Here is an 11,091-nt window from a genome sequence, read left to right on the forward strand (position 1 = left end):
CACTGTGCTTCCTCAACTTGAGTGAGTAACTCTTTTCCCATGTTAGGGAAGTTTTTGGCTATTATATCTTCAGATATTTTCTCCGGTCCTTTCTCTCTCTTTTGGCCTTCTGGCACCCTTATAATGTGAATGGTGCATTTAAAGTTGTCTCTGATTTCTCTTAGACTGTCCTCAATTTTGTTCATTCTGTTTTCTTACCCATTCTGTGTCAATGATTTCCACCAGTCTTCCACCTCACTTATTAATTCTTCTTCCTTTTGCATTATTTTATTGTTTCCTGCTAATGATTTTTTTAATTTCAGTTACTGTATTTTTCATCTCTGCTTGCTTAATCTTTAAATATTCTATTTCATTGTTCAACATTTCTTATAATTTGTGAAACTTTGCCTCCATTTTTTTCTGAGATCTTGGATCATGTTTATCATCATCACTCTAAAGTCTTTTCATGGAGGTTGTTTATTTCCAGTTCACTTAGCTGGTTTTCTGTTTTGTTTGGTTTGGTTTTTTGTCTTGTTCCTTCATCTGGATCATATTTCTCTGCCTTATCATTTTGTATAGATTTTTCTGTGGTCTCCTTTTTGCATGCTACAGTGTTGTAGCCTCTCTTGCTTCTAGTGTCTGTCCACTTTTTGGTGAAGATCTTATAGGAGCTTGTGGTGGGCTTCCTGATGGAAGGGACTGGTGTCTGACCACAGGTAGGTGGAGCTGAGTCTTGTCCCTCTGCTGGTGAGGCTTTGTCTCTGGGTGTGACTAGATAGGGCTTTAGGCAGCCTGTTTGCTGATGGGTGGGGCTGTGTTCCCACCTGGTCTAGGGCCTCTCAGCCTAATGAGTGGGGCTATATTTTTCAAAAAAGGCAGCTTCCAGGTGATCTCATTCCAATGACTATTCCTGGAACTTCTGCCTCTAATGCTCTAGTGTCTTTTCCCCACAATGAGTCACAGCTGCCCCTTGCTTTCCCAGGAGATCCTCCAAGACCCACAGGTAGGTCTGACTCAGATCCTTATGAAGTCCTTGCCTTGCATTGGGTCCCAGAACACATGAAATCGTGTGTGTGCCCTCCAAGAGTGGAATTTCTGTAGAACTTCTGCACACAAGCCCTGCTGGCCTTCAACTCCAAATGCTTCAGGGGCTCCTCTTCCCAGTGCTAAAGCCCCAGTCTGGGAAACATGATGTGAGGCTCAGAATGCTCACCCCTGTGGGAAAACCTCTCTGATACAGTAATTTTCCAGTCTTTGGGTCACCCACACAGTGGGTATAGGATTCCTTATATTGCAAAAGCGCTCCCTCTTTTTTTCCCTTTTTTTGCTTTTTTAGGGCCACACCTGCAGCTTGTAGAAGTTCCCAGGCCAGAGGTTGAATCAGAGCTACAGCTGCCAGCCTACACCACAGCCACAGCAATGCAGGATCTGAGCTGTGTCTGTGGCCTATACTACACCTCACATAAATGCAAGCTCTCCTCCCCTTCAAGTGAGGCCTGGGGTCAAACCTGCATTCTTATGGATACTAGTCAGATTCACTTCAACTGTGCCAAAATGGGAACTCCAAAATTTCCCTTTCTACTGTCTCTATATGGCTTCTTCTTTGTCTATCGTTGTAGGTTGTCCTTTTGGGTTGTTTCCATCCTATTTTGTTGATTTTTGTTGAGCAATTATTTGTAATTTTGGTGTTTTTGTGAAGGAAGATAAGCTTAAGTCCTTCTGTTCTGACATTTGCCTCTCTGTGTTTTTTAAGTGACGTTTTAAAGTACCCTACTATTAATTGTTATTGCAAATTTCTCCCTTTATGTTTAATATTTGCTCTATGTATTTAGTTGTTCCTATGTTGGGTTCGTATATCCTTATAAATGCTATGTCTTCTTGGATTGTTCCATTGATCATTATGTAATGTCCTTCATGGTCTCTTCTTACATTCTTTTATTTAAGGTCTATTTTTTCTTATATAAGTCTTGTTACTCTGACTTTCTTTTCATTTCCATTTTCCTTTCCTAGGTTAGGGAAGTTTTCAGCTACTATGTTTTCAATTATGTTTTCAACCCCTTTTTCTTTACTCCTCTGGGACTCATGCAGTGTAAATTTAGTATTCTAGATGCTGTATGCAAAGTCTCTGAAAAAGTCCTGATTTCACTTTTTCCTTCTTTTCTGTTCATCTTCAGTGATTTCCACTACTCTGCCTTCAGCTCACTGGTACATTCCTCTGTGTCATAATCTATTGTTGATTCCTTTTAGTATATTTTTCATTCCAGATATTATATTATTTATTGCTGGTTCTTTTTATATTTTCTAAATCTTTGTTAAAAACTTCTAACTTCTCACTTTCTTCATTTGATCTTTTCCCAAGTATTTGAACATCTTCATGATCATTACTTTCAACAGTTTATTGGGTGGATTTCTTACCTCCAATTCACTTAGTTCTTCTGGGATTTGATCTTGTTCCTACAGTTGGGATATATTATCCTGTTGTCTCATTTGCCTAATTGTTTTGTTTCTATCTATTTGCTAGGTTATTTCTATTTTCTGACCTTGGAGAAGTGGCCTTTTTTTAGGATATATCCTGTGCATCCCAACAGCACAATCCCCTCTTGTCATAAGTAGTATATACTGTAGAGGAGCCCTCATGTGTGCTGCATGGGTCCTTCTATTGAAGTGAGCTGAATACTGTGGGTGGTCTGGTATGCATGGCTGGTCTCTGGTCCAGTTGCTTACCAGGTCCTTCCCTGTGCATGGGCTTCTGGCTGCTGGTTGGTGGGAATGGCTCATGAGGCCCCATGACTCTGGGGCACTTGGGTGTCCTAGGACTAGTGCCCAGTGATACATAGAGCTCTGTTCTATGTTGGGTGTTTGCTGGACTAAGGTTCTAGATCTTGTGTTGTCCTCCTGGCTGGTGGGGTGAAATAACTATATGGATGTCTGTAAGGTCAGAGCTGTGACTGAATCCTGAGGTGGCTGCATGAGGGAAAATTGACAAGTGCTATTCCACCCACCTAGCTCATTGCCTCCAACCTTCACAGTATTGGGAACAACACAAATACAAGTCACTTATGTCAATTCCTCCCAAAGCCCAAGACCCACTGAAGTGCTCCATGTCCCACTGAAGTGTTCATCCCCATTAGCTCCCAGCCTTCCAGTGAGTGGCTTAGTTCCCCATGACTGACTGTGCATCCCTCTCGACCCACAGCAGTGTGGCCTCCTCTAGTTGTGAGCAGACCAAGGAGCAGGGCTGCAGTTAGAACACATTCTAGGAGGATAGCAGTGGCATGAAAGACATGCCCCTGTGGCTCAAGAGCCTCTACCTGCACAAGTATGTGGCCCTTTTCTCACAGATGAGTGATGAGGAGATGATGACACTGACTGAGAAGCACACAGAGTCCTAGAATGTCACTAAAGGTGCCTGCCTTAAGATAGTCTTGAACATCCAGAAGGTGCATGAGAAGCAGAGCATCCTCAAATCCCTAGAGAAGGATGTGCTAGAAGGTGGAAATCTGCAGAATGTTCTGAAGGAGCTGAAGCAGATCATGATCACCCTCATGAATGCCTACAGTGGCTTCCAGGCCACTCTGGCTACTACCACCACCACCACTCCTCCTGCCAAAGATGGGGGCAGGGAGTGGGGAGAGGAAGCTTCCACTGTATGGTGCTGAGCCTCCCGTGGCTCATCTTGGCACAGACAAGGGCAGTGAGGCCAAGGACCCTCTAGCTGCAGAGAGCTTCCTCCATCCACATGCTCTGGCTTCCACTGATGGCAGTGAGCCAACCCTAGTTCCTGTCTCTGATGGAGACATCCCCAGCTGGTTTACAGAGATGAAGAACAAATTGTGAACCCAGCTGCTGATGTCCCATCCAGACAAGGAGAACATCAGCAGTTACCTCCATGTAATTGAAAATTGTCTGAATCATGAGGCTTTCAAGGAGACACAGAAGAAATGGCTGCTGTCCTAGAAAGAGCAAGTGTTAAATCTCCTCTGGACCTTCCCATGCAAAGCTGCACTAGAGATTCAGAACTTCCAGCAGCAGAAAGGTTAGACATTCAGCCACAACTCACTCCCTATAGCTGGCTCTGTGGAGATGGGGGTGGCCCATCAGACCCATAAACAGTTCCCAATGCCTTCCTTGGTCCTTCCACCTGGCAGGATAGGTCTTCTGAGCCTCCCAGGCATATCTCCCCACCAATATCTACCCCCAAACATGCCCTCACCAACTCCAACCTTGAGGACCACTGTCATCACAACCTGTGGTTTACCAATCTGGGAGGCAGTAAAAGATGCCCAGCCAGAGCTGCAGCTCTGTGTAGTGCATCCACTCATTCACAGTCCATTCATTCCCCCAGATTACTCTCATATTCCCTCCAGATTGTCTGGTCCCTGGACCTGACCTTGAGATCAATCCCACCCTGGAGTGTTTTGTTTGAGCATTGACAAAACATGTCTTGGGTGATTGGACATACAAAACCTCCACCATCTAACAGGACCCACAACAGAGTGCACCCATAGCCTCCCTGGGCAGCCAGTCTCCAATGGGCTTCTTCTCGACAGTGAGAAGGTGGGCTGACTCAGCTAACATTCTAATATGTTTCTACTCTCTCACCCTTTTAACTTTTGTTTGATATTGGCACATAGCTTGCTCACCCCCAGGCCCATTGAGGGATTTCTGCTGAGGCCCAGGGATATAGGGGGAAGCCAGGATAAAGGAGGCAGGGACTGGTCTGTCTACTGCCCCCACCTTCCCCTGCTTCATCCCCCACCTGGCCCTCTCCCACCCCTGCCCCCTCCAGACTGATAGCCACCTGTCCCTCTCAAGGAAACAGTCTCCCCCCCAGCTACTCACTGACCCACTGTCTTGTGGGGTATGCTTAAAACCATCAGACATTTGGAGAGAGATGACTGTAATAGATAACCTGCTCTCCTGAATGTTATTTGAGAGAAGCTGAGGAGAAGAAGGAGAATGAGGAGAGGAGTTTGTCTGCCTCTCTCTCTCTTTCCCAACACTCCCCCTTGCCACTTCTTCTTCTTCCCCATTCCTAAGGACAGGAGTGACCCTCCTCACACTCACCTCCTGTTTATCAGAAATTCTGCACAATTAATTTCATAGGCCTATTTAAGATGCATTTTATATAGTTCTTAATGTTTTTTGCTCTCTGATGATTCCCTCATTTTTAGAATCCCCAGACCTCTCTCTGTGCCATAGCGGCAGAGGGAGCCTGAATTTTATGAGGGGAGAGGGCAGAAAAACCTCCTTAAAATCCCCTAGCCCTTTCCCACATCCTGCCAATTCTGACTCCTCAGGTGCAGAGGCTTAAGTGAGGTCAGGAAATCTGTTGCCTTAAAGTCTCCTTCCGCCACCAACACAGACCCTTCTCCACTCCCAGGTCTGATTCCTGAAAGACTTGGGGGTTAGGAATAAGGGAAAATGTATTTTTTTTGTTTCTTTCCCATCCCCCTTTTCTTTCAACCTTCCCCTGTCCCCCCACAACCACATTCTGAAATGACCTCACTTAAATGGAACACTACATTGTAACTCAGAGATTTGTTGCAGCCCCAGAGTCGGAGACTCTCTGATCCCTGTCCTTACTGAGGGCTTGTGCTGGGGCCCAGGTGGAGGAAGGATATTGAGGGTTTCAGGCTGTGAGGAAGCCAAGGTTCCAAACTCCCTTCCCCCACAACCCATTCCCCTCACTGGGACATTTGCAAGCTTCTCGCACAGAAAAGAAAAATAATGTTATTTTAGATACATTTATGAATAAATTTGTTGTAAATATGGCTGGTAACCATTGTGTATGTTATTAAAGATACAAAATGTTGGGAAAAAACAAAAAAAGAAATAGGGTGTTCCCTGGTGGACTAGTAGTAAAGGATCCAGTATTGTCACTGCTACAGTGCAAATTTGATTTCTGGCCCAGGAATTTCTGCATGCAAAGGTTGCACCCAAGATAAATAAATAGATAAGTAAATAAATAAATGTGGATAATATTCTGTTTTTTAATGTGGTTAGAGATATATATAAGTTTTATAGTTATTTATTAATTTAAAAATGTATACTCTGAAATATATATATTTGTAACTACAAAAGTGGTAACTGACTTGGCAGACCAACAGAGATTATTAACAAATGTCACTAAATTAATGGCAAGTAATTTGTTCAAGTAAGGAAAAAGTATATTTATTCTGAAGACATTCTGAGAAAGTGAGAACTTGGAAAAGGATTCATACCACTGAGAGGAGGGATAGTATACATGACTGAAACAAAAGGGGCAGTTTAAAATCTGGATTCTGAGATATCAGAATACAAGAGTTCCTGTAACACCTGGGACTCCTGGAATTCTCCATTCCTCTAACCATTTTGAAAATTAGAGTTTTCCATGGTTTCTCCATTGAAATCCTTGGATTAAGCTCATCCCTGCCCATCACCCCTCTAATAAGGTTTCTGAAAATGTCGTCATTGATTTTCACATAACTATTTTTCTATTTACTGATTTTTCACATAATTTTCACATAACTGTTTGACATAACATTTTCGCATTGATCAATTCTCAGTCATCATCATGGTAGTGGATCCAATCATCCCTTATTGTATGGTTGCCTACTCCCTCCTATTTTGTGTTCTTTCTTCACTTGGATTCTATAACACTGTACACTAATTTTCCCCTACCATTTTTGCCACTCTTGCTCACTCTACTTTGCTATTTCTTCATTACCTTCTCCTATTAACTTTGGAATGTCCTAGTAATCAGATCTGAATCCCTTTCTTTTTTTTTTTACTATTGTATTTTTTTATTTGTAATTTTTTTATTACTCAAATTAATTTATCACACCTGTAGTTGTATAATGATCATGAATCCCTTTCTTTTAACTATGTTCTGTAGATTCACTTCCTTCAGGATCCCATTCCATCTTAGGGCTTAAAATATCATCCATATGCTGATAATTTCTAAAATTCTACCCCAGATCTGATCTTTTTAATAAAAGCCAGGACCATATATATTACCTACTGAATATCACCAAGCTTAGAGGTGATCTTACAGTTAAATAAATCTGAAGGTAAATTCAATATTTTCTCCTGAAAACTGGCTCCATCCAATGTCAGCAAGTTTTGTGGGTAGGAACTCCATTGCTGAAGTCTAAAACCCTGGAAAAAACACATTTTTTTCTAACTCCTCCCTTTTTCTCACATATGACATAGATCCATTGGTAAATTATTGTATAGCTTTCTTCAATGAATGTCCATAAATCAACTACAACTTTATTAAACAATGTTTAACATATTCTTGAAAATTCTCTTAACAAATAAAAAATTAATGTGTATAAATATTAAAAAGTATATATAGAATATACAATAATAAGCATATGTATAAACACCACTTAGTTCCTGTTACCAAATCATTGATTTTTTTATCAAACCAAGATAATCAAAAGATTTTCAGAGAGATGAACTAATTAAATAATTAAAATGTCTATAGGAATAGTAACTAATTTGAAAGTCAACTTTGTACATAGTATTCAATTGATGATATTATAACCATTCTTTTTTAAATTGTTGCACTATTTATTTTTGCCACGTTTTCAATCTCTTATAGTCTTATGAAAGCTTGAATACAGAGAAATAGTAGATGAATACCACAAATTGAAGAGGCATAAGAAGACTGCCCTTAATACAACTCACAAAGCACACTTAAAGAAACTAAAACTAAAAACAGAATTCCATAAAAGATATATGCACCCCATTGTTCACTGCAGCACTATTTACAATAGCTGAGACATGGAAGCAACCTAAGTGTTTGTTCATTGACAGAGGAATGGATAAAGAAGATGTGGTGCATATATGCAATGGAATATTACTCAGCCATAAAAGATAATGAAAAAATGCCATTTGTAGCAACATGGATGGACCTAGAAATTATCATACTAAGTGAAGTAAACCATACAGAGTAGACAAATATCTAACAAATATCTAAATATCAAAGTAGACATTGTTTATATGTATAATCTAAAAAAAGAACTTAGCAAACAGAAAAAGACTCACAGACATAGAAAACACACTTATATTCATAAAAGGGAAAAGGTAGAAGAAAAAAATAGGAGTTTGTGATTAACATATACACATGCTGTATATAAAATAGATAACCAACCAGGCAAGACCTACTCTATAACACAGGGAATTACTCAATATTTTCTAACAACCTATAGGGGAAAAGAATCTGAAAAAGAATATATATAATCATTGTTCTGTACACCTGAAACTAATATGACAATGTAAATTGTGGCACAGTGGAAATGAATCTGACTAGGAACCATGAAGTTGAGGGTTCAATCCCTGGCCTAACTCAGTGGATTAAGGATCTGGCATTGCTGTGAGCTGTGGTGTAGGTCACAGATGTGGCTTGGATCTGGCGTTGCTGTGCCTGTAGCATAGGCCAGCAGCAACAACTCTGATTAGACCCCTAGCCTGGGAACCTCCATTAGGCCATGGGGTGTGGCCCTAAAAAGACAAAAAAAAAACTATACTTCAATAAAAAATATGCAAAAATAAATTTATTTCTAGTTTCTGGCCTAACATGTAAGAAGATTAAAAGTTTCCATTATATCTTAAGAACACTAAAAGTCTAAAAAAACTGAGTAATCAATGACTCTTCTAATACTCATTAGAGAAGTGAGGTCACAGGGCAAACCATTGCCCCTCAAATGGAAAGATAAATACAGACCATCATAACTTATGAGAGCAGTAAACTGCTAGCAGAAACCTCCTTAACTAGCGTTAAGGTAAAGAAAACATAAATGCAATTGACAAACTATTGAAGAAACAGTGTGTTCAAATATGAAAGTCAATAACTCCAGGTGGATCCTGTCATCAGCAGTGTCCTGCTTATGTTAATTTTATCACTCAGATCTCTACCAGATTCTCACAGAAAAAATGCAATTAATTATCTCATGCTTCCACAGACTGAAGGGAAAAAAATGAAATACACTCTGTTGTTCTTAACAAAGTCTGCCCTCAAGAGAAACAATTTATCTAGAACCTAACTGGCTGGGCTTTTATTTGAGCCTAACTGACCTGGGGAATTTAAATACTCAGCTTTGGCTTGCTCTAACCTTACATGTGGAAGAAGTGAAATGCCCAATTGATGAGCACTTGCTCCATTCCTTCCCACCTAAAAGGGGCTGGGGGATGAGGACTGACAAGCACATGTGAATTCAAAGCTCAGAGGCAAAGGCTCAGTATCATACTGAGACATAATCACAGAACTATATGTGCAGTGGGAAATGGCCAAATACCAAGCCTCAGTAAATTTGACGAAATTTAAACTATACAAAGCATTTTTCCAACCACAAAGATATGATGATGGAAAATAACCACAAAAAAAATCAAGAGAAATGTCACTGAAAACATGACCATCCAAAACCTACATGATGTTAAAAAATCACTTATAAGAAGTAAGTTTATAGCAAAACAAGCCTACCTCAGGAAACAAAGAAAAATTCAAATAAACAATGTTACTTTATACCTAGAGTAACAAGAGAAAGAACAAATAAAATACAAAGTTAGCAGAAGAAAAGAAATCATAAAGATCAGAACAGAAATAAATGAAATAGAGAGGAAAACAACAGAAAAGATCAATGAAACTAAAACCTGTTTACTTGAAAAGATCAACAAAACTGATAAACCCTTAGCCAGATTCATCAAGAAAAAAAGAGAGAAGGATCAAATCAATACAATTTGAAATGAAAAAAGAGATATTACAACTGACACCACAGAAATACAAAGGATCATAAGATACAACCACAAGCAACTATACGCCATTACAGTGGACAACCTAGAAGAAACAGAATGGTTCTTACAAATATACAACCTTCCAAAACTGAACCAGAAAGAAAAAATATGAATAGACCAATCACAAGAACTGAATAAACCTACCTAAAGAGGCAAAACTTGTACTCTGAAAATTAAGATAATGATGAAAGAAATCAAAATGACACAAACAGATGGAAAGATATGACCTTGAATTAGAAGAATCAATATCATCTCAGAGACTATATTATCCAAGGCAACATACAAAACAAATTCACAGATTTCAATACCAATATACAGAACTAAAATTTCCCTATGATCCAGCAATTCCACTCCTTGGCATCTATCCAGAGAAAACCATAATTCAAAAAGATACATGCACTTCAGCACTTCACAGTTCATTGTAGCACAAACTCACAGATTTCAAAACCAATCTTATAGTTAACATAGGTAAAACAATTGGGGGAGGGAGGAATTTGAAGAGTAGGAATAACATAAACACACTACTGTATAAAATAGATGATTAACCAGAACCTATGGTATAGTATATGATAGTCAACTCAATAGTTTATGTGGAAAAATTGGATCTATTTATTTGTATAATTAAATCACATTGCTATACACAAGAAACATATAATATTGTAAGTTAAAAAAAGATTGGTATATATTTTTGGATTAAGATGGCAGAATAGAAGGACTGGAGCTCAACTTCTCTCATAAAAACAACAAAATTCACAACTAAAAGCTGAGCAATCTCCACCCAAATGGACCAGAAACCTTAAAAAAGACATCCTACTCCAGAAGAAAGAGAGGAGGGACATCAAGAGGCAGGAGGGGCGATTTTGCAATATAAACAACCCCATTCCTCCCAGGTGGGAAGCCCCACAGACTGAAAACTAAGTGGTTCACAGAGACTCACCTACAGGAGTGAGAGTTCTGAGCCCCACATCAAACCCTCACATGCTGGAATCTGGCACTGGGAGAAAGAGCCCCTGGAGCATCCAGCATTGAAGGCCAGTGGGGCTTGTGTGCAGGAGCTCCACAGGACTGGGGGAAATGGAGACCCCCTTCTTAAAAGGCACACACAGACTTTCACGTGCACTAGGTCCCAGGGCAGAGCGAGGTCTCCATAAGAATCTGGGTCAAACCTGACTGCAGTCCTTAGAGGACATCCTGGGAAAACAGGGGTGAATGTGGCTTGTTGTGAGGGAAGGGCATTGAAGGCAAAGCTCTCAGGAATATTCAGCTGCAGCATGCCTTTCTCTGGAGGTGGCCATTTTGGGAAAATCTGGCCCCACCCATCAGTCAGCACAG

At 40.1% G+C, this 11,091-nt stretch overlaps 1 pseudogene; it reads left to right on the top strand.

Annotated features, from left to right (window-relative positions):
• The first annotated feature begins 2,947 nt into the window (after window positions 1-2,947).
• Window positions 2,948-4,459, top strand: LOC125124587 (protein Smaug homolog 2-like; annotated as a pseudogene).
• The last annotated feature ends 6,632 nt before the right edge of the window (window positions 4,460-11,091 follow it).

The sequence above is a fragment of the Phacochoerus africanus genome, chromosome 4 (assembly GCF_016906955.1).
Source record: "Phacochoerus africanus isolate WHEZ1 chromosome 4, ROS_Pafr_v1, whole genome shotgun sequence".
In the NCBI taxonomy this organism is placed as follows: Eukaryota; Metazoa; Chordata; class Mammalia; order Artiodactyla; family Suidae; genus Phacochoerus; species Phacochoerus africanus.